Genomic DNA, 26227 nt, shown 5'->3' on the forward strand with positions numbered 1-26227 from the left:
AATGATTGGCAAACAAAAACTGTATAGTAAATCAAACACTCAAGTAACACAACATAGAACACAATGATACAATGAATCCGTAGCAAATATGAAATTAAAATGTATAGTATAGAAACACAAACAAACATTTCATGTTTGTGGATACGATTGTCAAGCATAGTTTATTATGTCTAATCTCTAGCCGTACTCATTAATTAATACTCATTAATTAACAATAACGATTCTGCAAATTGTTTAGTTGTGAGCCTTTTTTGAAGCTTAGTCAAAAAGTATTTATACTCAACTGATTACTTGTGTAGTTAATTGATGAAGCTAAGAATGAGTTGATTGCAAAGACTTTCACTCAGAAGCAAGCTAAACACGAGGATTCTTACATTTTTAATCTTGTGAACAATAATCTTTAAAAGCTTAAGATATTACTTTTAAAGAAATAGAAAGCTTGGAGTTTGAATTTTACTGATGTTGCGTTATGTTGCATTCATAGGAGCAACAAAGTTTTATTATAAGTAACAAAATCAGAAGTCAAACCATTCTTTAAACACTACTTAATGAAGTACCAAAATCAAAAGTCAACCCATTGAGATCACATACTTTCAACTACAAAAATCAAAAGTCAAACCATTGAGATCACCAAAAAAAAAAAAGCTTGCAATTTGAATTTTATTGAACTTTTTCATGGGAGCTTCCAACGTGATCCTCAACGACCAACAGTCAATATGTGCTTAATTGCATGTTGATGTTGGTTTCAAAAAAAAATAAAAATTAAAGTCAAACCATTGAGATCACCAAAAAAGCTTGCAATTTGAATTTTATTGAAGTTTTTCATGGGAGCTTCCAGCGTGATCCTCAACGATCAACATTCAATATGAGCCTAATTCAATATGTGCTTAATTGCATGTTGACGTTGGTTTAAAAAAAAATAAAAAAATTGTTATACTACCTCTCCTACATATTGAATTTAGGGGCAACATATGCAGGACTTCCAATCACACCATATAGACTTTGACCTTTCAGGCAAGTCTTTGCTTTACAAATGCCTGATGAATTACAGTTTTCAATGATGACCAGCTGCAAAGTTAACAACTAATTAAAATTCAAACTGGCAACTAATAGATAAATAGATGAGATATCCTCCTATCAAGAACCAAATAAATAATGCAAAAGTGCTTTCATTAGATAAATACTATTGTGACTTTTGCATCTACTCAATGCCATGTTGTCAAAGTTAAAGAAATACTGTACCATAACTTTTATTCGGTTTATCGTAGCATGACTTTTGCATCTACTCAATGCCATGTTGTCAAAGTTAAAGAAATACTGTACCATAACTTTTATTCGGTTTATCGTAGCATGATCACCAAGTGCATATATAATGTCGGTCGCTTCAACTCGAAGCCATTCATCAGTAGTTAATACATGTCGATTTGCCTACATGGTGTATATATATGTATAACACTCCTTGGAAACGGATGGTATGTGTATAAATAATTCAAAACACCTGCCAAATGCATAAACTTATTCATATAAAATAGCCATACACAGTAAACAGATCAAGTAGCTATCAAAGACAAAGTTGTTTAAGGAGTAGTTAAATATAGTTTGTTAGAAAAAGCATAATACTCTTTATGAAAGCTTTTTTTTTTTTTTGGCGAAAATATTAATATGTATATATATAAAGAACCAAGGATCCGGTGGTACAACATTGATAGATCGTATCGATCTATTGGAGGAGTACTCGGTCACAGGCGACCAAAAGTACATTGGGACACGCTCAATTCGTCCAAAACCATGAACGTAAACATTGACGAAAACATTGACAGTGAGCGGTCGCTATTGAATTGAAGTTACAATTGAAATACAAACCACCAATCCTAAATCCTAAAACAAACACATAAACCCGACGCCGTATCCGACCCTGCAAGCTTCACTCCACCGAAACAGTAGATTCAAATCTTCCATCGGACCAACCCGAACACCTAACCCGAGGCCTATTTGCCGAAGCCAACTGAATTGACAACGCCGGCAACACATCAAGCCCAATAAAGACCCAACGACGAGAAAAATGGAAAAAGAACCAAACCCACCGCACCTAAACAGATCAAACAGCAGAGCCGAACCATAAAGGAGCCAGTCACCTCGCCAAGTTTTCTAATAAGCTAAACTACAACAGAACACCAGATCCCGAACGTCTCCAACCGTAACCACCCCGAACAGCCAACAACCATTAACAACCATATTGATCATCAACAATCACCAACTGCCCAGGAAAGTCACCGGCAGCAAACCAACAGCGGGAATCAACAGATTTCAACACACAAATACACATCAAACACCCAACCTGTAAATCTAAGCCTATACCTGCAAAACCAAGCTCCGATCAAAAGGGTATAGAACTCCTGCCGGAGCTCGCCGCCTACACCCATCAAGAATACCGAAACCGATCTAAAGGGACAAGACAAAGACAAACAAGGTCGAAACCGTTCCCCAATGAACGGAAACCAAGATCCAAGCCAACACAACACAAAACAAAACCAGAAAGCAGATCCCGTGTGAAAAACACCCGGAATCGCCGCCTGCTCGCCGGATCTGTCACCGGAGCAGCCGAATGGACCTTAGATCGTCAAAAGAGAAAGGGGCGACTGAAGATTATTACGAAAAAAAGCGACAAAACCGAACCACCGGCGAGGTGCCGGTGGTCGGAGATGAAAGCAGAAGTGTAGATCTACAAACCGGAAAAGGCAGCACGGAAGAGAAGCTAAGCTTGATGGAGGTTGAAGAAGATGAACAGCTTTATGGATTTTCTAAATCAGAAGAGAGGAAAAAAAAAAAAAAAAAAAAAATTAGTTCCACAAGGCTTCAAGATCAATGAAGTGGTTATGTTCCACCAACAAACTGCATTTAGTTGTCTCATAAATGATAAATCAACAATGAAACTTAGAAAGCCCTCTTTATTTATGAAATATCTACATTTAAGCCCGTTACCTGATTGATACAATACATAAAAATATAATTAACTGTTAGCAATAAGGGGTGTCGAAAACTCATTGTTTGTCAAATTGATCAACCAATCCATTTGAGCAATGAAACACACAACCATAACCCACATATTCCCTTTACAAAATCGCTACAAAACAAAGCACGCCAACTGTTTGTAGGTTTCTTAGTCAAAGTTACCCAAATTTATAATAGTTAGAAAATTTAATGGTTTTAGCAAATGTGTTCTGAAGTTTAGTGACCAATTTAGAATGCGTTATTTAAATCTACCTTTGTAAACATCACATATATATATATATCGATATGCCCCCGCAAAAAGCAAGTTCCAAGTATCAGATGCCTGCCTTGAAAACTTCAAATATAAGCATACAAAATTAATTACACGGTTTAGTCAAAAAGGGTGACAAGATATGATTTGTTTTCCCTGCCTTCTGACTAATATTGGGTTGCTCATTTTCTTAGTGGGAGCTTCAAGGCTATAATAAGCCCGTAAACAGCACTGGTTTAACAGGGTTACAAACTCATTCTCATATATGTATTTCTAAAGTAGTCGAATAATCATGGAGTTAGCTAAATATAACTTGAACTTTATTGAAGCTATCAAAGTTAAATTAGACAAATTAATCCAAATCTTTCACATTAGAGGGATAAAAAAAAGAAATTAAGAGTAGATTTAATAACGATGCACACTGTGAGATTAAAAATTAACTTATTAGATTGTTCAAATTAAACTCAATCTTCCAAATTGTGCATATTAAGAATAGATAATAAGTGACAAATTAATCTCAGTCTTACATATTGTGCAAATTAATCCATGAGCATATAATGTAATACACCTTGATAATGTGATATTATACATTAGTTGAAAGATATGAATTAATAAAAATTAACCGAAATAAAGTAAATATAGCATGTCTTACCAGAATTGAGTTTTAGGGCAAAAGCCTCTCCGTGATTACAGACCCATTTTTGTTGCGACCATTAGTCGATTTACAAAAACCTACAAATGCAATACATGTATTACATATCAATATCAATCTTTATTGTTCAAATTCCAATTAGTTACTTTCAATTATAAACCTATAATAGTAATAACTTCAATATAAAACATACAAATTAACCCATCAACAATAATAACAATTATGAAAACCAATTATTACCTGCAATTTAAGTACAATAATCCATAATTCCGTCTTTTAAGAATCAAATCAATCCAACTTCAAATTTTTAACCAGCACCTATTTGATATATCAATTAAATAGATCAGACATGGAGAAAAGCTTATAATAATATATCGTGACATACATATTACAGTTTTGATAGACTGGAATGGATTATGAGGCATGAATATGTCCATCTTCAATTGTATTTCGCCATGTCTTCGTTTCCGCATGTAATCCATGATCGAATATTTGAAGAACCTTCATTTTAATCGGATATGGAACGCGACTTCGTGTTTTTTCGTCCATTCTAATTATCGGAAACGTATATAATCACATCAGCGATACTTATTCAAATCCATTGGAACCTAAGAGCCATAATTTGATTTTGAAACAGGAAGGAGCGTTTTTGATGTGTTTTTCGTCCATTCTAATTATCGGAAACGTATATAATCACATCAGCGATACTTATTCAAATCGATTGGAACCTAAGAGCCATAATTTCATTTTGAAACAGGAAGGAGCGTTTTTCCATTCTAATTATCGGAAACGTATATAATCACATCAGCGATACTTATTCAAATCGATTGGAACCTAAGAGCCATAATTTCATTTTGAAACAGGAAGGAGCGTTTTTGATGTGTTTTTTCGTCCATTCTAATTATCGGAAACGTATATAATCACATCAGCGATACTTATTCAAATCGATTGGAACCTAAGAGCCATAATTTCATTTTGAAACAGGAAGGAGCGTTTTTGATTATGAATTGCAATCTAAGAACCCTAACTGGGTTTTGAAACGTGAAGGAGCCTTATTGTTTTTTGTTAAATTGAATAATGGAATGGAATGGAATGAAATAGCCCGTATTCTTTAGTGGAGGGTAAATGTGTCAGCAAAGAATTGAAAATGAAAAGAGATACAAATGTTGAGTGATCAACTAAATCAATGATTCAATGATCATTATTAAAAGTTAAGAGTTAATCTAATGGTTCTTTTTACTCCATTTAAATTTTTTGAATGTTAATTAGCTAAAATCAACTTTGTTATTATATATAATATAGAATATAGATATAGATATAGATATAGAATATATATATAGATAGATAGATAGATAGATAGATAGATAGATAGATAGATAGATAGATATAGATATAGATTGTAGAGTATGTTCCTCTTTGTAAAATTACAAGGGGTGTTCTTGATATATTTTTGGTACCTCGCAAGACAATGTGTTATACCTTGAATTGCTACATAACCGAACTCATATAATTATATCACCATGTAATCAAACTGTATATTGTACATCTATGAGAGTTAATATAATGGAAGTCTAATACACATCATCTTCTACTTGGTATTCACTTTCAACTCCTCAATGCAATCTTGGTACTATACCTGCACGGCTGAAAGACAAATACACTGATCAAATCAAACCATTTAGTGATAATCTACATATCATTAAAAAGATAAAACAGGGTACCTCAAATTCGTTGAATTGTATCCAGAATATGCTGCAACTCATGGATAACATTTTCGATACTCATCCGTTGAGATGGGGAATCTACAGAGCATGATACTCCAATCTTAACAATTAAAGCCATACATTCCTCTATAATTTTTGCATTTGAAACCTTTCTTTCCGCATCGACAAAATCTTCATGTTTAAATTTTAGAAGTTCCCCATCGATAATATCATTTACAAGATTTGGTAAGGCCATGTAGGTAAAGTTATGAAGGCTAACACCTTCCTTAAATATGTCATCTGTCGGCTTTTTCCCCGTCATCACCTCTAATAATAATATTCCGTAACTATAGATATCCCCGGTGGTTGTCATCTCATTCCCAAGACCATACTCTGCAAGTTATAGACAATGATGTAACGTTGATGGTTAAAAGCATGTCTACTGAATGGTTCAACAATGAATGTTGAACCATTTAGCATCACGTGTCATTCAGAGGTTAAAAACAAATGGGTTGAATATTCAGCATTGAAGCATTCAATTAAGAGGACTTAGGGTGAGTTTGTTTATCTCTTAATTGAATGGTTCAAAGCTGAATGTGGAACCATTCAACATTCAACGCGTTTGTTTCTGACCTTTGAATAACAAATGGTGCTGAATGGTTCAACATTCAGTGGTGAATCATTCAGAGTTGGAATTTACTTTATAATATTAAGAACCTAAATTTTATGTAATATTCACTTTAGATAATATCAATTATATCAAGAACACTTATTGAACAACTATATTGTATATTTTATTCATTTCAAAGGTTAATAAGGTAATTTTACATCATTCGCATTTATTCGTTCAAAATGATTATCAAACAGGTTATTGTCATTCAAACCTAGCTTCTTTCGGAACCTTTGAATCATTTAGATTATGATCCATTCAACGCTTAATTATTCAGTTTTATCAAACGCACCATAGTATTAGTTTTAGTATGTATAAGAGTACATAAATTTACCTGGAGGTGCATAACCAATTGTTCCTTTAACGACGGATGAGTTGTTTACGATTGAATCTGTTCCAAGAAATCGAGCTAAACCAAAGTCTCCAACATGGCCCACCATAACTTCATCAAGTAAAATGTTGCTAGGCTTCAAGTCACCATGAACAACACTTGGAATGCAATTATTGTGAAGATAATCAAGTGCAGATGCGACATTGATGAGAATATTTATCCTCTGAAGAAGATCAAGTTTAGATGTATAACTTTCACTTGAATGCAGCCAATCATGTAAACTTCCATTGGGCATGAACTCATAAACCAAAGCTTTAAAATCATTGCCTTGAAAGTCAACACCTGAACACGAGGTTATTATCTTCAACAAATTGCGATGTCGAATACTCCGCCATACTTCGCACTCCGCTAAAAAACTTCTGTCCGCTCCTCGGTTTTGAAGATGTAATACTTTGACTGCAACCAATTTTTCATCTTCATCAAGTGTTCCTTTATAAACAGAACTAAACCCACCCTTGCCAATCAAGTTCGCTTCAGAGAAGCCATTGGTAGCCTTGAGAAGCTGACTGTATGAAACTCTCAAGAATCGTCCATTCGTCGATGATGACTGTGGCACTAGGGAATCTCTTTTCCTTTTACAACAAATGTACATGTAACCTATTATGCTAATGAGTGCAAACACAATCAAAATGATTATCAAAAAAAGAGGAAACTTTTTTCATTATGTTTCTTCATCTCCTTACATTTGGGTAACCCGAGTTTAACCAAGCCACCACAAAGCCTACTATTTCCCACAACTGAAAATGAACTTGAATTAGAAAATACTCCTAATACCGGTACTTCACCCTCAAAATCATTAAATGATAGGTTCAAATATTGTAACGAGAACCGTTCGAATAACCGTGGAATTTCGCCCGATAAATTATTATAAGATAGATCAATTGTTTCCAGTCCTCTCAGAGAACTTAACGACGATAGTATCATGCCTTGAAATAAGTTTCCCTTGAGGGATAAGAATGTAAGGCTAGTGCAACCACCAAGGCTACTAGGTATGTTACCCGATAAACGATTTTCAGAAAAATCCAAAGTACTCAACATCTTAAGGTCTCCAACCTCTTCTGGAACTGAACCAGTCAAATTGTTATGAGAAAGACTAACTGTTAGGCTTAGCGATGAAAGTTGTAGAATTTCTTTCGGTATGTTGCCGCTAAGTTTGTTGTCATAAAGTTACAATTCTGATAATTGGTGACAGTTCCCCAGGCGTGATGGAATATGGCCTTCAAGTAGGTTGGAATCTAAATACAGAGTACCTAATATCGATAAGTTTCCAACGGCATCTGGGATCCACCCTGAAAGTTGGTTTTGGAATACACTAAGTTGTTGTAGATTTTGAAGGTTACTAATAACAGAAGGTATGTCTCCTGTAAATTGGTTAGCAGATAATTCTAAAACGATTAATCCAACCAGATTACCTATCCCTAAAGGGATGTTTCCGCAAAACTTATTCCCTCCCACATCTAGGTTTTCTATTTGATCTGAAAGATTACCAATGGATGCTGGAAGAACTCCTTCAAACTTGCAATTACCAAGATATAATGTCTTTAATTTACTGCAGTTTTTCAAAAAATCAATAAATTTCATTTCACCAGCTTCTGTGCATCCATGGAGGTTGTTATCACCCAAGGCTAATACAGAAATACTACTTAATTTTCCAAAGTCGATAGTCAACTTCCCCCTAAAACTATTGTTGACGAGTAAAAGAAATCTTAACTTGGAACAATTAGATATCGAGGGTGGAAGAAATCCACCAAGTTGGTTGTCCATTAATTGAAAAAAGACAAGATTTGGGAGCGTTGCACCAATATCGGGTGGAATAGTACCACTAAGTTGATTCCTGGCCAAGTACGAAGTATTTAGGAACGAGAGGTTATAAAGGGAACGAGGTATCGTTCCATATAATTTACAATCTGCAGCATCAAACCTTCTTAAACTTTTCCAACTACCTAAGGTGTCCGGAATATTCCCACCCAAAGGATTCGATGTAACGGAGAAATTTCTTATGGATGTGATATTTCCCAAGAAAGATGGGATTCCACCACTTAAGTTATTATTGTCAAGTGAAACAAAAGTAAGTTTCGAGAGCAAACTAACCTCCTTAGGTATGCCTCCTGTAGACGATAATTCTTTGGATCTTAGGTCTCTTGAACTCTAAACTAAAGGCGGAACACAATAGAATAGAGTTAAATCGAGATACGGGCCGTTTCTGGATCGAATTGGTCAAACCTAGAGCAAAAACCTAGATTAGATCGACTCCTAGACGATATATTTCGATGGTATTCGGTGTTAGGGTTCTCTGGAGACGACAAACTACGACTTGGAACAAAAGGGACGAGTAACCTCTTCAAAGAAGTCTAATCCCATATATATACTGCAAGTCAGACACACTCGGTCGAGTGTGTTTGCCAGTCGGTCGACTGACTTACACAGTCGGTCGAGTGTGTACACACACTCGGTCGACTGTGTGCAGTTTAACATATTGATTATTTAATTAATTAAGAATGCACAATCACCATAGTAATCAATAGTCACTAGTAAACAACATTATTACATAACCGAATGTACTAAACGTAATAATAAACTACGGCTGGGGATTCATGCACCAACAAACCCCCCCTAAGACCTAGCCGTAGAACAGAAAAATTCGATTATCAATCAGTAAACGGATCTGTCACCCAGTTCTTCAAATAGCAAAGTTTCACAACCCTGCAGTACTATTCAGCCTGCACACGATTTTCTAGGCGATACAACATCCGATTGTAGTAAAGGGTAAACATATCTTCCTCACAGCAGTTTCGCAACCAAACTGGATCTAGAACCCTTATACTATCATTTTCATCTCCACCATCCTTGTCTAACACAATAACTGCTTCCTCTGAGCGTTCATCATAATACCACCAACGAAAACGAGGACTGAGGTGCTACGGCATCTTTCTCAAAGGAACCTTCCGCATATACTTCACAGGTTTATATTTTACTATCTTCCTTCTATCCCCTGTTTTCTTGTTCGTTCGATAAGAAATCTTCGAAAACTGAGGACGAAAACCTAAGAAATTAGGTGAATGATATGATCTCTTTATCTTGCGAACCAAAACATCAGGAATTCCACTATAATCCTGATACAACATCTTAAGCCTGGCCACCTGCATAAACTCAAAATAAGGTAACGTTTTGAATTCATATGGAGACTTGATATAATCCACTCCATATTCTTTCTTGATCGCATACATATCAAATTCTTTAATATAGGCCCAGGCTATGATCTTTCCTTTAGCACGTAAACTTTCACAGTGCTCGATAAACTTCAAAAACTACGGCTCTACTTCAGGTTTCATCACATACTTCCTAATCCGCATCAGAATCTTCCATTCTTCTTCCAACATTTCAACCTTCTCTTTGTTGATCTTCATCGGCAAGAAACCTTCTGGTAACACACTTTCTTGTTCCTTCTGTTCCTTTTCTTTACATTTTCTGTTCAAAAGCTCATCATTCATCTCAAAATAATCAGCAAAAGTTGGAAGATCATCACCAACGCCTTCATAACGAGGATAAGGCTCAGTTGGCTCATCCTCAATAACAACCTCATCAAAGCTGTTATCACTTTCACCAAAAACATCAGTATCACTCATTTCATCATCAAAATTCTGAGCTCCTGATGTCGAAGCCTCAGTTGCAGCTTTTGATGTAGCGTCAGCAGATTCCTTAGCTTCTCGCTCTAGACGCTCCATCAATTCCTGCTCAGTTTCGGTCAGATCCGGAGGGATCTCCCCTTCTTCTAAATCAGTGTAAACAGTTGTATGATTAAGACGATCCTGCATAGCTAAAAATTCAGAAACTGTTATAACTTGAAGAGGAGTTACATACAGCGGGTTATCCTCCGTGTAGCCTTTAGCAACTTCAACAGCTCTGTCCTCTTCCGCCTCACCAAAAGTACCAAATGGATCTGGTTCATCATCCTCTTCTTCAACCACAATCCTCTTCTCCTATTCGTTCAATCTATCCGTCAGATCTTTGTTTTGTGTCTGAAGAGATAAAATTTCTCCAGCCTGACTTTCCATATTTTTCTCCTGCTCACCAATCTTCAACCTCAATGCAGACATTTGAGATGTTGTCTTCTTCGTATCTTCATCAACGGCCTTTTGGAACTTAGCAAAATCCGCAGACAACTGAATCAACTTTCGGTTAACAATTCCTGTCATATCACCTGCAGTAGTCTCTGAGCGTTGAGAAGTTTGAACTTGCTGAGAAGAGATAGTTTGTTGTAGTTGAGTGGGTGGAGCTTGAGTAGACCCACCAGTAGCTGGACCAGTCTGAGCAACCTTCGGCTGGGACTTTGTTGTGGAAGACGAACTTCCATCTTTAACCAAAATCTTCAAACGTTTCTGTCTCCCTCTTGTTGACACCTTGGGAGCTTCAGCTAACTTTCGTTTCACTAAATCCACTTGACTATCATCAAGCGCTGTTACATCATTTTCATCAATCAATCGAGGACCAGTTTGTTTTGGTGGAGGCTGATTCACCTCTTCTTCACCTGCAACAGTAATATCAGTTTCATCCCCTGAATTACTGTTTTCATGTCAGAAACTCAAGCCTTCTGGACACACGTAGTTCTCATTAACCAGATGACCAATCAATCCTTTCTCCGGTACTTCCACTCGGCTCTGCAAAAACCTGTTGAAAGATTGATTATTTAAATGATTCTGCTTTAGTTCATCCTCAGGTATCTTTACCAACCCTTGAACCTGCTTCTCTAGCATAATCTGAAGAAACCTCGGGAACACCAGATGAACTTTTCTCTTCACGTTTAGAACCATCGCATCAAATATCACCTGTGAAAAGTTAAAAGTAGCGTTCAAAACCAACGCAACAAACATAGAGCTGTACTTTGCTGTCATCTCATCAAAACCTCCTTGCATCGGGCTCAAACATCTAAGAAGAATGTATGTAAAGTATCGATACTGCCTTGGAAGTTTCGTACGTTTAACAGCTTTGGTTATGTCACCAGTATAACCACACCTCTTTAAACACCTTCTAACCTTCAAAATCGGAAAATCAGTTGGCATATCATCATTGTCCAGAAACCCTAAATCTTCCATGATAGTCTGTGCAGAAATACGAACAATCATGTTGTTGATAGAACTCAATATCACCTTCTTGTTATCTTCAGTAACAACTTGGGCAACCTCCCAGAATTTTCTCTGATGAGAATAATGCGGAGTGCACTCAGCAGTAATAGCTTTAAAGATCCTGGAACGTTTCAAGAAAGTAATGATCGGACCAAAACCTCCTCTTTGGGCCTCTGAACCCTTTTCATCAACACACGCAAGTACGTTTGTATCTTCTCGACCAATCAGACCCGGTAACTCAGAAGATAATGGGATTCGTGGTTCACGTTCTTCATCAGACATCTGATGTTGTTCTTGAGACATAGTGAATAGCTGAAAAACACTCAATACAACATAACTAATAAGCATTTACCTCCATGTATCATGGGGTATCTAATGAATTATATGAATCAATGAATTAACAAACATAACAAACACATTAAATAAAACACACAGTTTCGTCATCCAGAAGTTATTGTTTATTACACACCATAGTATTAAGGCTAACAAGCTAGCCTAATCAAATGACAAAACAACCATAAATAAACATAAGCACATGAAATCATAAGCATGAGAACTATCCTTCAATAACTTCCTCTGGAACCTGATTCCATTCATAATTCGTGTCCTCATCCAGATCAATCTCATCAAACAAATGATTTAAAAGAACTGCATAAGGAAATGGTTTTTCCTCATCGTCCAAAGTATCCTTCATGACATTAATGACTATCTGACCAAAATTCACCTTGATACGTTCCATAAGACAGTACAATAGAACAGCCTCAGTACCAGATAGTAAATCATCATGAGGATCTCTAAACACCACATTTCTTTTGATAATTCTCATGTTAAGCATCAAGTCATCCCTAACATCGCTCTCTCTGACCTCAATTCTGCTAGAACCAATTACATATCCTGGCTTAGTGATGTGAGAAGCCACCCCACCGGCATCAAACTTGCTAGAAATCTTCCTAAGATCTTTACTAGAGCAGTAAATCTTGGCTCCTTAGTAATTCAATAGAAGGTTATCTGCAAAGTCATCTATGGTCCACTTATAGTCAACACCCAAGAAATTAGCCTGAACATGCTTCTTCTCTATGGTCACACTAGAATAGAACTCTTGGATTAGCTTAGGACAGTAATGATTCCCAATCTGTAGAAACGTCAAGCAATCTAAACCTTTCCACTGATCCTTCGTGAACTGTGTTGCAACAACTTTGGTCTCTACGAGGATATGCCTATGTTCGGCCAATGCTTTCCTACGTTCCAGATCATACTTCCAAGTTCCACTTAACCTACTACTTGGACCTAACATTCTAAAAGCAAAACTATGCAACACTTTCAGTTTAAACCTGATATCATAACAAAACAATCAAAAATAGCAAAATCTTAAAAATAAGGGTTTCTATACACTCGGTCGAGTGTGGATACACACACGGTCGTGTGTGATTTGGAACGGTCGAATGTGTGGACTCACTCGGTCGAGTGTGTCGCACACTCGGTCGATCGTGTTCATCAGATATGAGACCTCCAATTTTCCAAATCAATCAAATCTGTTGATTTTGCTTCAAGATCTGGTCACAATAACATCTAAGCAGGCCGACTAACAAGTTCATAGCATCAATTATAACAGATTAAGTCTTAACATCGTTCGATTTGAGTTTTGCACTTTGAATATAAAATTAAAGATTATGAACAAACTAAAACGAGTTAGAATACCTAGTTAGTGGCACTGTAATCACAAGAGAAAGATGTAGGTAAATAGCACGATCAAAAACTCCTTCTTTAGCTTCGAAAAATCTAGGTAAAATCCGCTCAAAAACACCAAAGTGTTCTGAGCCGTTCGAGACCCCAGTCCATTTATACTCACAGACACACTCGGTCGAGTGTGTATCTCACTCGGCCGTGCGAGTATACATACTCAGTCGAGTGTGTTATAAACATAACTCATTATTTAAAACTTGATCGGTCGAGTAATTGACACATGCGGTCGTGTGTGTACACTTACTCGGTCGAGTGTGTAGCCTCAATCGGTCGTCTGTCTTTAGGGTGTACAACTTAGGAAATTTCGATTTCAATTTCACAAACCCTTACCTATTCCACCCCCCTGGGACTGATCTCCACAGTATATATTTAACACGCTTTGTATCTTTATGTTCCAAACAACTTGGTTTCAAAATTAACTAAAAATATAGAATTCCTTTCACAGTAAACCTTTTCGAGAACTGAGTTGCTTGACTTAATACACTAAACAAAGATGCACATGCAGCTAATCTAATTCATGTAATCAAATATGGACTCTCCAGATAGGAAAGCATATGCAAATTCATAAAGCAAACTACTGTACAAGATCCAGCATATCATGATTAGCAATATTATAGCCGACATATTCTGTAAAACATATTCTAACATCAAACTCATAGCAAACAGATAAACGAGGTTATCAGCGTAAGAATAAATAATACTACTTATCATGAAGCCCAGTACGAAAAGTATAACACATGTTTTTGTGAGTTAACATATCACACTGATTTAATCTTATGATTCGGGGATCAGAACTGAACTAAAATGACATGTAGTTTCACGCTTCATTCATTAAGTACTTGATAAAACATATACAAAACAACTTTCAAACATATCAATAAACATTTACCAACTTTCACCCTAGACTTCGATGATCACGTTATATTAATTACTTTAACATTTTACAATGATAGATTTTGAGCACGAAGTCAGTCCTCATTTGAGATCGCACGATGTTTCAGGTAGAACAATTGAGCACAACATGTTGACGCTGTCCTCTTATCATATCAATGTACTTTCAATCTAATTGAACAGAACCATCTCACGATGTTTCTAGCAACCCTGTCAGCCATGAGCTTCTACCTTAAACTTACACTTTTCGTTTCAGATAACCTTGTGAATCTCAAATTTATTGCATACTTTGTTAAAAACGCATACCGGCCGCTATAAACCCCATACTTAAACGGAAATCGTATGATGTATGATGTTGGATGGATGGTATGATGTATAAGATATCCTCCAGAAGATATTCCCTCGATCCAGGCCAATAGGCATAATCCCATACCATAGATAAAAGACTGAATGATTTAAGTTCTCTATATCTGATGATCTGATAAATTCTCCCCCTCGGATGTAGATAACTAAAGTGTTCATAATAAGTCTCCGATTGGAATATATGTTGTCGCAGACATAGAAAATCGAGGAATCTCTGAAGCTTTGTTCAATTCTCGATCCATGATTCTCTTGCAGCTAGGTTGCGCATCAAATTATTTACAACTTTAAAGGAATAAACATAAACAGACCATAATATTTTTTTTTTTTTTTTTGTGGATTATCTGATGTTGTCTTTTCTCCATAAATAAAACAAACAAAATAAATAAGTAAATACAACTATACATGATGATGATGCACTACTGTCTTTGACGTTAGTAGTAACTGCACAGAAAATCAATCTTCTGATTTTGAAATCTAGAACCCGATGACATTGCAATATACAAATCATTCTATGTCTGTGATACAAGACTGCACTTCTCAACCCTTCAAGAGAAAACACCTCCCTTTGGGTATCCGATATGTACGTTGTTGGATTTCGGTCCAAGTAATAAAGGTAAATAGAAACAGGTATGCATCCTAGACAAAGTATGCTCACCTTGGGGACTCACAAAATTATCCTTTTGCTACCGAGTATAAATCGTAGTAGGGGAGACCTCAACCGTCTGTTGAGTTTCTGAACAATCATTTCTCAGTACATATTCAGTGATAAGTAGGTGACTACCCTCAACCGCTGTAAATCTTTCCATGATTTCCTCATCATGATATTTACGTTTTGTTAATGTGATCATCTCTATCTAGAGTTAGGCCAATAAAGTCTACCAATACATTATCTATCATTCTGTATTACTTGTTTTTCACAACTTGCATGTCACTTCAGAATTGCAATCACTTCCCCACAAATATAATAAGCAACTCATTTTCAGGCTTTTCAATTTTTATAAATTTTCCGTTTTTAATTTTTATTTGTTTTTCTGATTTTTATGGCTTTTCTATTTTCTCTGTACAAAAACATAAAACTATCTAAAAACATAAGCAAACATGCATAAACATCATCAAAAACTAATCTATCATGCAAATGAAAAGTAAACATGCAAATGACCTACCAACGACCATGCAATGCTACACATACTATACAAGATGTTGCAAACCCTTCACAACTCAGTCTCTTGGTTTGGCTCCTCTGTGTTAGGAACCTCCGTTTTAGGAATCACATCAGAAAGCAATTTAATACCTATTTCGTTTAACAAGTAATTAAAACGCGGTTTATCAAAAGCTTTTGTGAAAAGATCAGCCCTCTAGAACATAGTGTCTATTTGCACAACATCTATCAACTTTTTCTCATAGCAGTCTCTAATGAAATGGTATTTAATCCCTATGTGTTTCGTTTTAGAATGATTTACGGGATTTTTAGTGACAGCTATGGCAGCAGTATTATCAACATAAATAGGAGTGTTAGAAATTTGCAAACCGTAGTCACGTAGTTGCTGTTGAATCCAGATGACCTGTGATGTACAGCTGGCCGAGGCAATGTATTCTGCTTCACAAGTGGACTGAGCCACTGCTGTCTGCTTCTTACACTACCATGTAACTAGTTTGCTACCAAGGAACTGACAACCTCCTGATGTTGACTTGAAATCCTTCTTGCATCCTCCATAGTCAGAATCACTGTAAGCTGCGAGATCAAACCCATCCTCACATGGATACCATAACCCTAAACTCGGTGTATCTTTCAAATACCTCATAATCTTCTTAACCACTAACATATGATGAACATTAGGATTTGCCTGATAACGAGCACACAGACAAACCGCAAACATGATATCTGGTCGAGAAGCTGTAAGATACATTAGAGAACCTATGATAGCCCTGTATAACGTTTGGTCCACTGCAGCACCCTCACAATCAGGTGAAATACCATGGTTCACAGACAACGGAGTCTTAGCCGGTCTTTCTGCTTCCATTTGAAACCTCTTCAGAATATCAGCAACATACTTGGTTTGATGCAAGAAGATGCCTTTATCTGTCTGAGCTACCTGTAGACCCAAGAAAAACTTAATCGTTCCCATTGAACTCATCTTGAACTTCTGCTGCATGACCTTCTCAAACTCATCAACCATACCCTGATCTGTTGACCCGAATATGATATCATCAACATAAACCTGCACTAACATAAGATGTTGTCCCTTCGTTTTGATGAAAAGTGTCTGATCAATGACACTTCTTCAAAAACCGTTTTCAATCATGTAATTGGACAATGTTGTATACCATGCTCGAGGAGCTTGGTGAAGACCATAAAGTGCCTTTTCAAGTCTATAAACCTTTTCTGGGAAATGCGGGTCTTCGAAACCGGGTGGTTGTTCAACAAACACCCTTTCATTGATTTCTCCATACAAAAACGCGCTTTTAACATCCATCTGAAAAACTTTAAAACCCATGAAGGATGCAAAGGCCAAGAAAATCCTGATTGCTTCCAGTCGTGCAACCGGAGCAAAAACCTCATCATAGTCAATTTCAGGGATTTGTTGATATCCCTTTACCACCAATCTAGCTTTGTTTCTGATAACTATACCCTGTTCATCCTTCTTGTTCTTCAAAACCCATCGAAGACCATAGGGCACACAACCATGTGGTGGATTGACTAGTTTCCAAACCTTCAAATATTTAAACTGTAACAGCTCCTCTTGCATTGCACTAACCCACTCATCATACTTCAGTGCCTCATAAGCATCTTTCGGTTCAATTTGACATACATAGCATGAGTGAGCATTGATAATGCTAAAAACGAACATATATTTCATAGCATTATTCCTCAAGAAAGACAAGCTTTTAGTTGCAATTGTTCTATTTACAAGTGATATTCGTTTAAATAATAAAAGGTGAAGACAAAAGACAGATTCGACGAATTGAAGACGCAAACGACCAAAAAGCTCAAAAGTACAAAAGACAATCAAAAAGGTTCCAATTATTGATAAGAAACGTCTCGAAATTACAAGAGTACAAGATTCAAAACGCAAAGTACAAGATATTAAATTGTACGCAAGGACGTTCGAAAATTCGGAACCGGGACCAGAGTCAACTCTCAACGCTCGACGCAACGGACTAAAAATTACAAGTCAACTATGCACATAAATATAATATAATATTTAAATAATTCTTATAATTATTTATATATTATAATAAATAATAAAAACCGTCGGCAAGAAAGACTCCAAACCAGAGTGAGCTGTAATTGCAAACTCCGCGACTCGCGGAGTTTGAAGGCCAAAAAGGCCGCGAGTCGCGGAGCCCCCAGTTTCAAAAATCCTTATAAAAGCAACCGAATTCTGATCGCAAAAATCATCTTTTTCTTCTACTCATTCATACGTAAAATATATATATTTATAATTTATATTTTAATTTTAATTATAATTCTAATAATAAGGGTATGTTAGCGAATGTTGTAAGGGTGTAAGTCGAAATTCTGTCCGTGTAACGCTACGCTATTTTTAATCATTGTAAGTTATGTTCAACCTTTTTACATTAATGTCTCGTAGCTAAGTTATTATTATGCTTATTTAAAACGAAGTAATCATGATGTTGGGCTAATTACTAAAATTGGGTAATTGGGCTTTGTACCATAATTGGGGTTTGGACAAAAGAACGACACTTGTGGAAATTAGACTATGAGCTATTAATGGGCTTTATATTTGTTTAACTAAATGATAGTTTGTTAATGTTAATATAAATATTTACAATTGGGCGTCCCTATAAATTACCATATACACTCAATCGGACACGATGGGCGGGGTATTTATATGTATGAATAATCGTTCATTTAACCGGACACGGGAATGGATTAATAGCCACTAGAATAATTAAAACAGGGGTGAAATTATGTACAAAGGACACTTGGTATAATTGATAACAAAATATTAAAACCTTGGGTTACACTCAGTCGACAACCTGGTGTAATTATTAAACAAAGTATTAAAATCTTGTTACAGTTTAAATCCCCAATTAGTTGGAATATTTAACTTCGGGTATAAGAATAATTTGACGAGGACACTCGCACTTTATATTTATGACTGATGGACTGTTATGAACAAAAACCAGACGGACATATTAAATAATCCAGGACAAAGGACAATTAACCCATGGGCATAAAACTAAAATCAACACGTCAAACATCATGATTACGGAAGTTTAAATAAGCATAATTCTTTTATTTCATATTTAATTTCCTTTATTTTATATTTAATTGCACTTCTAATTATCGCACTTTTATTTATTGTTATTTAATTGCACTTTTAATTATCGTCCTTTTTAATTATCGCAAGTTTAGTTTATCGCACTTTTATTATTCGCAATTTCATTATCGTTATTTACTTTACGCTTAAAATTAAGTCTTGTATTTATTTATTATTTTACATTTGGTTTTAACTGCGACTAAAGTCTTAAAATCGACAAACCGGTCATTAAACGGTAAAAACCCCCCTTTATAATAATAATATTACTTATATATATGTTTGTATTTTTATAAAAGTAAACTAATATAGCGTTGAGCTTTGTTTAAAAAAGATTCCCTGTGGAACGAACCGGACTTACTAAAAACTACACTACTGTACGATTAGGTACACTGCCTATAAGTGTTGTAGCAAGGTTTAAGTATATCCATTCTATAAATAAATAAATATCTTGTGTAAAATTGTATCGTATTTAATAGTATTTCCTGCAAAAATTTAATAGTATTTTATACCACTCCGCTACCACATCAAGTATTTTTGGCGCCGCTGCCGGGGAACTTTCTAAACGCCGGAAGCGCAACGCTAATGTAAAAAAAAAAAAAGATTTTTAGTTTACTTTTATTAAAATTCGTTTTTGTAAAAAAAATGTTTTAAATATTCGAAAATATAAAAAGAAAAACAAAAATATAAATATTTTTAGGAGTTTGATAAATATTTAAGTTTTATAAAGTTTCTTTGTTTTTATTTTAATAAAAACATAAGTTTTATTTAAGTATTTTGTTTTTATTTAAAAACATAAATATATATATATATATATATATATATATATATATATATATATATATATATATATATATATATATATATATATATATATATATAATTCTAGTTTTAAGATTTTTATTTATAAAATTATAAAATATTTCTATTTAGATATAAGTTTTTATTATATAAATACTTTTATTAAAACAGAAAATTAAAAACAGAAAAAAAAATATAAATAAAGAAAAACGCGTCGAATTTAAAGTAAGCTGTCATCTGAATTTCTGAACCCCGCGACTCGCGGGGTTTGATGCTTTAAATACCGCGACTCGCGGAGGGGACCTGACACACGACAGAAGCCCTAATCCTGCATTAATTACGGGTGATTATTAATTATTATTATTATTAACCCTAGTTTTTATAATTAGTTTTATTTTTAGTTTTACTTTTTATTTATTTTATATTTTGTTTAATTAGTTTAATTAATTTGTAAAATTAGTAGTTTTAATAAATAAATAATATAAAAATAATATTTTTATAAAAATTGTACTTTTTACAACTTTTTGTATATTTTTATATTTTGTCCCTTTTCAATCGTTTTAACGTAATATTTGTATTTTTAGCTAGTTTTTAGTTTTGAACTCAATTTTTGCCATAGTTATTTTTACTTCTAGATTTTTAGGCTTTGCCGTAGAATTCCTTAAGTGCTTTTTCTTTAGACTAAGATTTAGGTGCTTTAGAATTTTGCGACGCTTTTTAAGTTTTAGTACCTTTATAAGTTATTTCCAATTGGGATTTAGTTTTTCCTGAAAGCTTTAATATTTTTAGACACCTTTTACTATGTACCAATTATCATTCCAATTAGTTATCTCAATTTGCGATTATAATTTTAAGTTAGTTGTAGTAATAAGGTTAGGTTAGTCAAGTGTTTTAAGTTTTATAAGTTTCTTTTAATTTTTCCGTCACCTTTTATTTTTCAACCATTTTTCTTTTTCGACCTTTTTCGACGAACTCTTTTTCTTTCTTATTTCTCGCTATTCTAGTTTTAGGACATAGATTTTTATTCTACTTCTTATCTAAATTTCTTAAAATTACGAAAATTTATTTTAAGTGGTTAAATTAATAGACATCAAAATTTTCTGGTTCGTAGTAATAGTTGGATTTGTACGTGGACCGGGTTATTGGAGTCAAACAGTCCTCAATTATATTGAGACCAAACGAATCCTGCCCCTCTGCTGCATCTTTTGGCTATTCAAAACGTGGGCAAAATCAGAAAAGTCTATTAATTGGATAACTTATTATAATTTTTCTTTCCTTTTAAAAACTAATAGGATATTCAGTGAATGCACCGAGCAAGACGTGCACCACCTTTTGTACGTTCACCACCTGTAACTAGATCAAGACATTTAGCAAATATAACCGCCGTTGATTTTTCTTTAGAATCGTCATCCAGTCGACCAAGTACTTTAGTTCAAATTTTCGATAATCCATTTTTTGAACCCGACCTCACAATTGAGAATCCGGAGAATATTCAGGAACGATTCGTAGATCCTGAACCACTAAACTTTCCTTCGGAACCACCAATCATTCAAACAGAGATTGTTGAGGAACGAACCATTAAATCAGAATCCTCTAGTGATTCCGATTCAACAAATTCAATTATGGAGAATCTGGAACCTTTAAGTATGGAAGACCGAATGAGAGCTAAACGCACTGGTCAAGGTCACGCAATTACTCATCCAGACATTAATGCGCCAGATTATAAAATCAAAGGACAAATTCTACACATGGTGACTAATCAATGCCAATTTAGTGGTGCGCCGAAGGAAGATCCAAATGAACATCTACGTACCTTTAATAGGATCTGCACACTATTTAAAATCCGAGAAGTGGAGGATGAACAGATATATCTCATGTTATTTCCCTGGACTTTAAAGGGAGAAGCCAAAGATTGGTTAGAATCGTTACCTGAAGGGGCGATTGATACATGGGATGTTTTAGTTGACAAATTTCTTAAACAATTCTTTCCTGCATCTAAAGCCGTAAGACTTCAAGCAGAAATTGTTACGTTCACACAAAAACCGAATGAAACTCTATATGAGGCATGGACAAGATATGGAAAGTTGTTAAGAGGATGTCCGCAACATGGTTTAGACACCTGTCAAATAGTACAAATATTCTACCAAGGATGCGACATCACTACAAGAAAAGACATAGATATAGCAGCTGGTGGTTCTATTATGAAGAAAACCGAAACTGATGCTTACAAAATTATTGATAACACTGCTTCCCACTCACATGAGTGGCACCAAGAAAAAGATATCGTTAGATCATCTAAAGCAGCTAGAGCCGATTCTAGCCATGACTTAGATTCCATTTCCGCAAAGATAGATGCTGTGGAAAGACGAATGGAAAAGATGACTAAGGATATTCACTCAATACGAATTAGTTGTGAGCAGTGTGGAGGACCACATTTGACAAAAGATTGTCACGGTATTGAATTAACAATGGAACAAAGAGAGAATATTTCATACATAAACCAAAGGCCTGGAAATAATTATCAGAATAATTATCAACCGCCAAGACCGATTTACAATCAAAACCAGAATTATAACCGAAATATTCCATACAACAACCAACAAGGTCCTAGCAATCAACAAGTATCTAATAATAATTACAATCAGCAAAGACCGAATTTTCAAAACAAACCACCACAACAAACCGATGATAAAAAGCCGAATTTAGAAGATATGATGACAAAGCTAGTTGAAACTCAAACGCAGTTTTTCACAATTCAGAAACAAACCAATGAACAAAATGCTCAAGCATTTAGAAATCAACAAGCTTCTATTCAAAATCTGGAACAAGAAGTGAGTAACCTAGCAAGGTTAATAGGTGAAAGAAAACCAGGAAGTCTACCTAGTGATACAAATGCTAACCCCCGGAATGAAACAGCTAAAGCCATTACCACAAGAAGTGGTACAACACTTAAACCACCTGAAATACCTGTAAATTCTGATGAAGCCATTCCTACTCCACAAGAACCACAACCTGATCAAGATAAGGAAAAAGAACCGGTAGTTGAAAAGGTTAATGAAGATAACACAGTTAAGACTAAACCTTATGTTAAACCATACCAACCACCACTTCCTTACCCGAGTAAAATGAAGAAAGAAAAACTTGAAGCCGAGTAATCCAAATTCTTGGATATGTTTAAACAGATAAATGTAAATCTTCCTTTCATTGATGTGATTTCAGGAATGCCTAGATATGCTAAATTCTTGAAAGATCTAATCTCAAATAGAAAGAAAATGGAAGAACTCTCGGCTGTTACTATGAATGCTAATTGTTCAGCAGTGCTGTTGAATAAGATACCAGAAAAACTATCTGATCCAGGAAGTTTCACAATTCCATGTTTTCTGGGTAGTCTTAGTTCAATAGAAGCATTGGCAGACAACTAGCCGATAGATCAATAAAATATCCTAGAGGGATAATGGAGAACATGCTAGTTAAAGTTGGTACTTTAGTATTTCCAGTAGATTTTGTTGTTCTGGACATGGAAGAAGATTCTCAAGTTCCTCTCATATTAGGAAGACCATTCTTAAACACGGCTAAAGCAATGATAGACGTGTTCGGTAAGAAACTGACCCTAAGTATAGAGGATGAGAGTGTTACCTTTTCAGTTGATAGAGCAATGCAACAACCACAATCTGCAGATGATACATGTTATTATATTCAAACTATAGATGCACATGCAGAATTATTAGAAGAATTTCTAGAATTACAAGGAACAGGAGAATGTTCTTTAGGAGAAGGTAATGAACCAATTGATGAAGCTAAAATGTTAGCTACACTTATAGCTAATGGATATGAACCAACAACAGAAGAAATTCAAATGCTAAAAGAAGAAGACAGATATCGATACAAATCATCGATAGAAGAACCTCCGAAATTAGAGTTAAAGCCACTTCCAAACCATTTGGAATACGCTTATTTACATGGTGTATCTGAATTACCTGTAATAATATCGTCTTCTCTTACTGAAAATTAGAAATCACAACTCATTTCTGTGTTGAAAGCTCATAAACCAGCCATTGCATGGAAGATTCATGATATTAAAGGAATAAGTCCTTCGTATTGCACACATAAAATCCTTATGGAAGAAGGTCATAAAACGTATGTGCAACGCCAACGAAGACTAAATCCTAATATGCAAGATGTAGTTAAGAAAGAGATTATTAAACTGCTAGATGCAGGTCTAATTTATCCAATCTCTGATAGTCCATGGGTAAGCCCAGTTCAATGCGTGCCTAAGAAGGGTGGCATGACTGTCATTACAAATGAGAAAATGAGCTTATTCCTACTAGGACTGTAACAGGATGGCGTGTGTGTATTGATTATAGAAAATTAAATGATGCCACCAGAAAAGATCACTTTCCCTTACCTTTCATAGATCAAATGTTGGAAAGATTAGCCGGAAATAGTTACTATTGTTTTCTAGATGGATTTTCTGGATATTTTCAAATTCCAATAGCACCCGAGGATCAAGAGAAAACCACATTCACGTGCCCCTATGGTACTTTTGCTTACAAACGCATGCCATTTGGACTTTGCAACGCCCCTGCAACCTTTCAAAGGTGCATGATGGCGATTTTTCACGACATGATAGAAGAATGCATGGAAGTTTTCATGGATGACTTTTCAGTCTTCGGTGATGCATTTGAATCATGTCTAGTTAATCTGGAACGAATGCTTCTTAGATGCGAACAATCCAATCTAGTACTTAATTGGGAGAAATGCCATTTCATGGTTAAAGAAGGCAAAGTTCTTGGACATAAAATTTCAAAAGAAGGAATTGAAGTGGATAGAGCTAAAGTAGATGTAATTGCTAAACTTCCACATCCCACCAATGTTAGAGGAGTTAGGAGTTTTCTAGGGCATGCCGGTTTTTATCGACGTTTCATAAAAGATTTTTCTAAAATTGCCACTCCTATGAATAAACTCCTAGAAAAGGATGCTCCATTCATCTTTTCAGATGATTGTATCAAATCTTTTAATATTCTTAAAGAGAAACTCACTAATGCACCGATCATGATAACACCAAATTGGAATCTACCATTTGAACTAATGTGCGATGCAAGTGATTTTGCAATGGGAGCCGTTTTAGGACAAAGGATTGAAAAACGATTTCAACCTATATATTATGCTAGTAAGACGTTACAAGGAGCACAAACGAACTATATAACTACTGAAAAAGAACTCCTTGCTATTGTCTTTGCTTTTGACAAATTTCGATCATATTTCGTTCTAGCAAAAACGGTGGTCTATACCGACCATTCTGCTCTTAGATACCTATTTTCAAAACAAGATGCTAAACCAAGATTAATCCGTTGGATCTTACTCTTACAAGAGTTTGATATTGAAATCCGAGATAAAAGAGGAGCAGAAAATCTCGCCGCTGATCATCTTTCTCGTCTTGAAAATCCTGAGTTAGAAGTTCTAAATGAATTGGCCATACAAGACAACTTTCCTGATGAATATCTATTGAAGATAGATTATAATGAAATCCCATGGTTTGCAGACTATGCAAACTACTTAGTTTGTGGATTCCTTGAAAAAGGATTATCGTACCAAAGACGAAAGAAATTCTTCAGTGATATAAAACACTATTTCTGGGAAGATCCACATCTGTTTAAAAGTTATCCCGATGGAATAATACGCCGATGTGTATTTGGAGATGAAGCTAGTAAAATTTTAAACCATTGTCACATAGGACCAACAGGAGGTCATTATGGGCCTCAACTAACAGCAAGAAAAGTTTATGAAGCTGGATTCTATTGGCCTACAATTTACAAAGACGCACACCTTCTTTGCAAATCCTGTGATGCATGTCAAAGGGCCGGAAAAATAAGTCAACGTGATGAAATGCCACAAAATGTCATCCAAGTATGTGAAGTATTTGACATTTGGGGTATTGACTTTATGGGTCCATTTCCAAAATCTCATAATAATCTATATATACTCGTAGCCATTGATTATGTATCTAAATGGGCGGAAGCACAAGCTCTCCCAACTAACGATGCACGAGTTGTAGTCAACTTTTTAAAACGTCTTTTTGCAAGGTTTGGAACACCGAAAGCTTTAATAAGTGATCGGGGTACTCATTTCTGTAATAATCAACTTGAGAAAGTTCTTAAAAGATATGGAGTAACTCATAAAATCTCCACCGCATATCATCCACAAACAAGTGGACAAGTTGAAAATACCAACCGAGCTTTAAAACGTATTCTAGAGAAAACCGTAGGATCAAATCCGAAGGAATGGTCCATTAAATTGGAGGATGCACTCTGGGCTTTTAGAACAGCCTACAAAACTCCAATTGGA

The 26227-nt window shown here is 35.3% G+C and overlaps 1 pseudogene; it reads right to left on the bottom strand.

Moving 5' to 3' along the window:
• Window positions 1-5636: 5636 nt before the first annotated feature.
• The window catches only part of LOC139865047 (putative receptor-like protein kinase At3g47110), a 66052-nt pseudogene continuing 45461 nt past the window's right edge, over window positions 5637-26227 (bottom strand).

Source organism: Rutidosis leptorrhynchoides, chromosome 8 (assembly GCF_046630445.1).
Source record: "Rutidosis leptorrhynchoides isolate AG116_Rl617_1_P2 chromosome 8, CSIRO_AGI_Rlap_v1, whole genome shotgun sequence".
Lineage (NCBI taxonomy): Eukaryota > Viridiplantae > Streptophyta > Magnoliopsida > Asterales > Asteraceae > Rutidosis > Rutidosis leptorrhynchoides.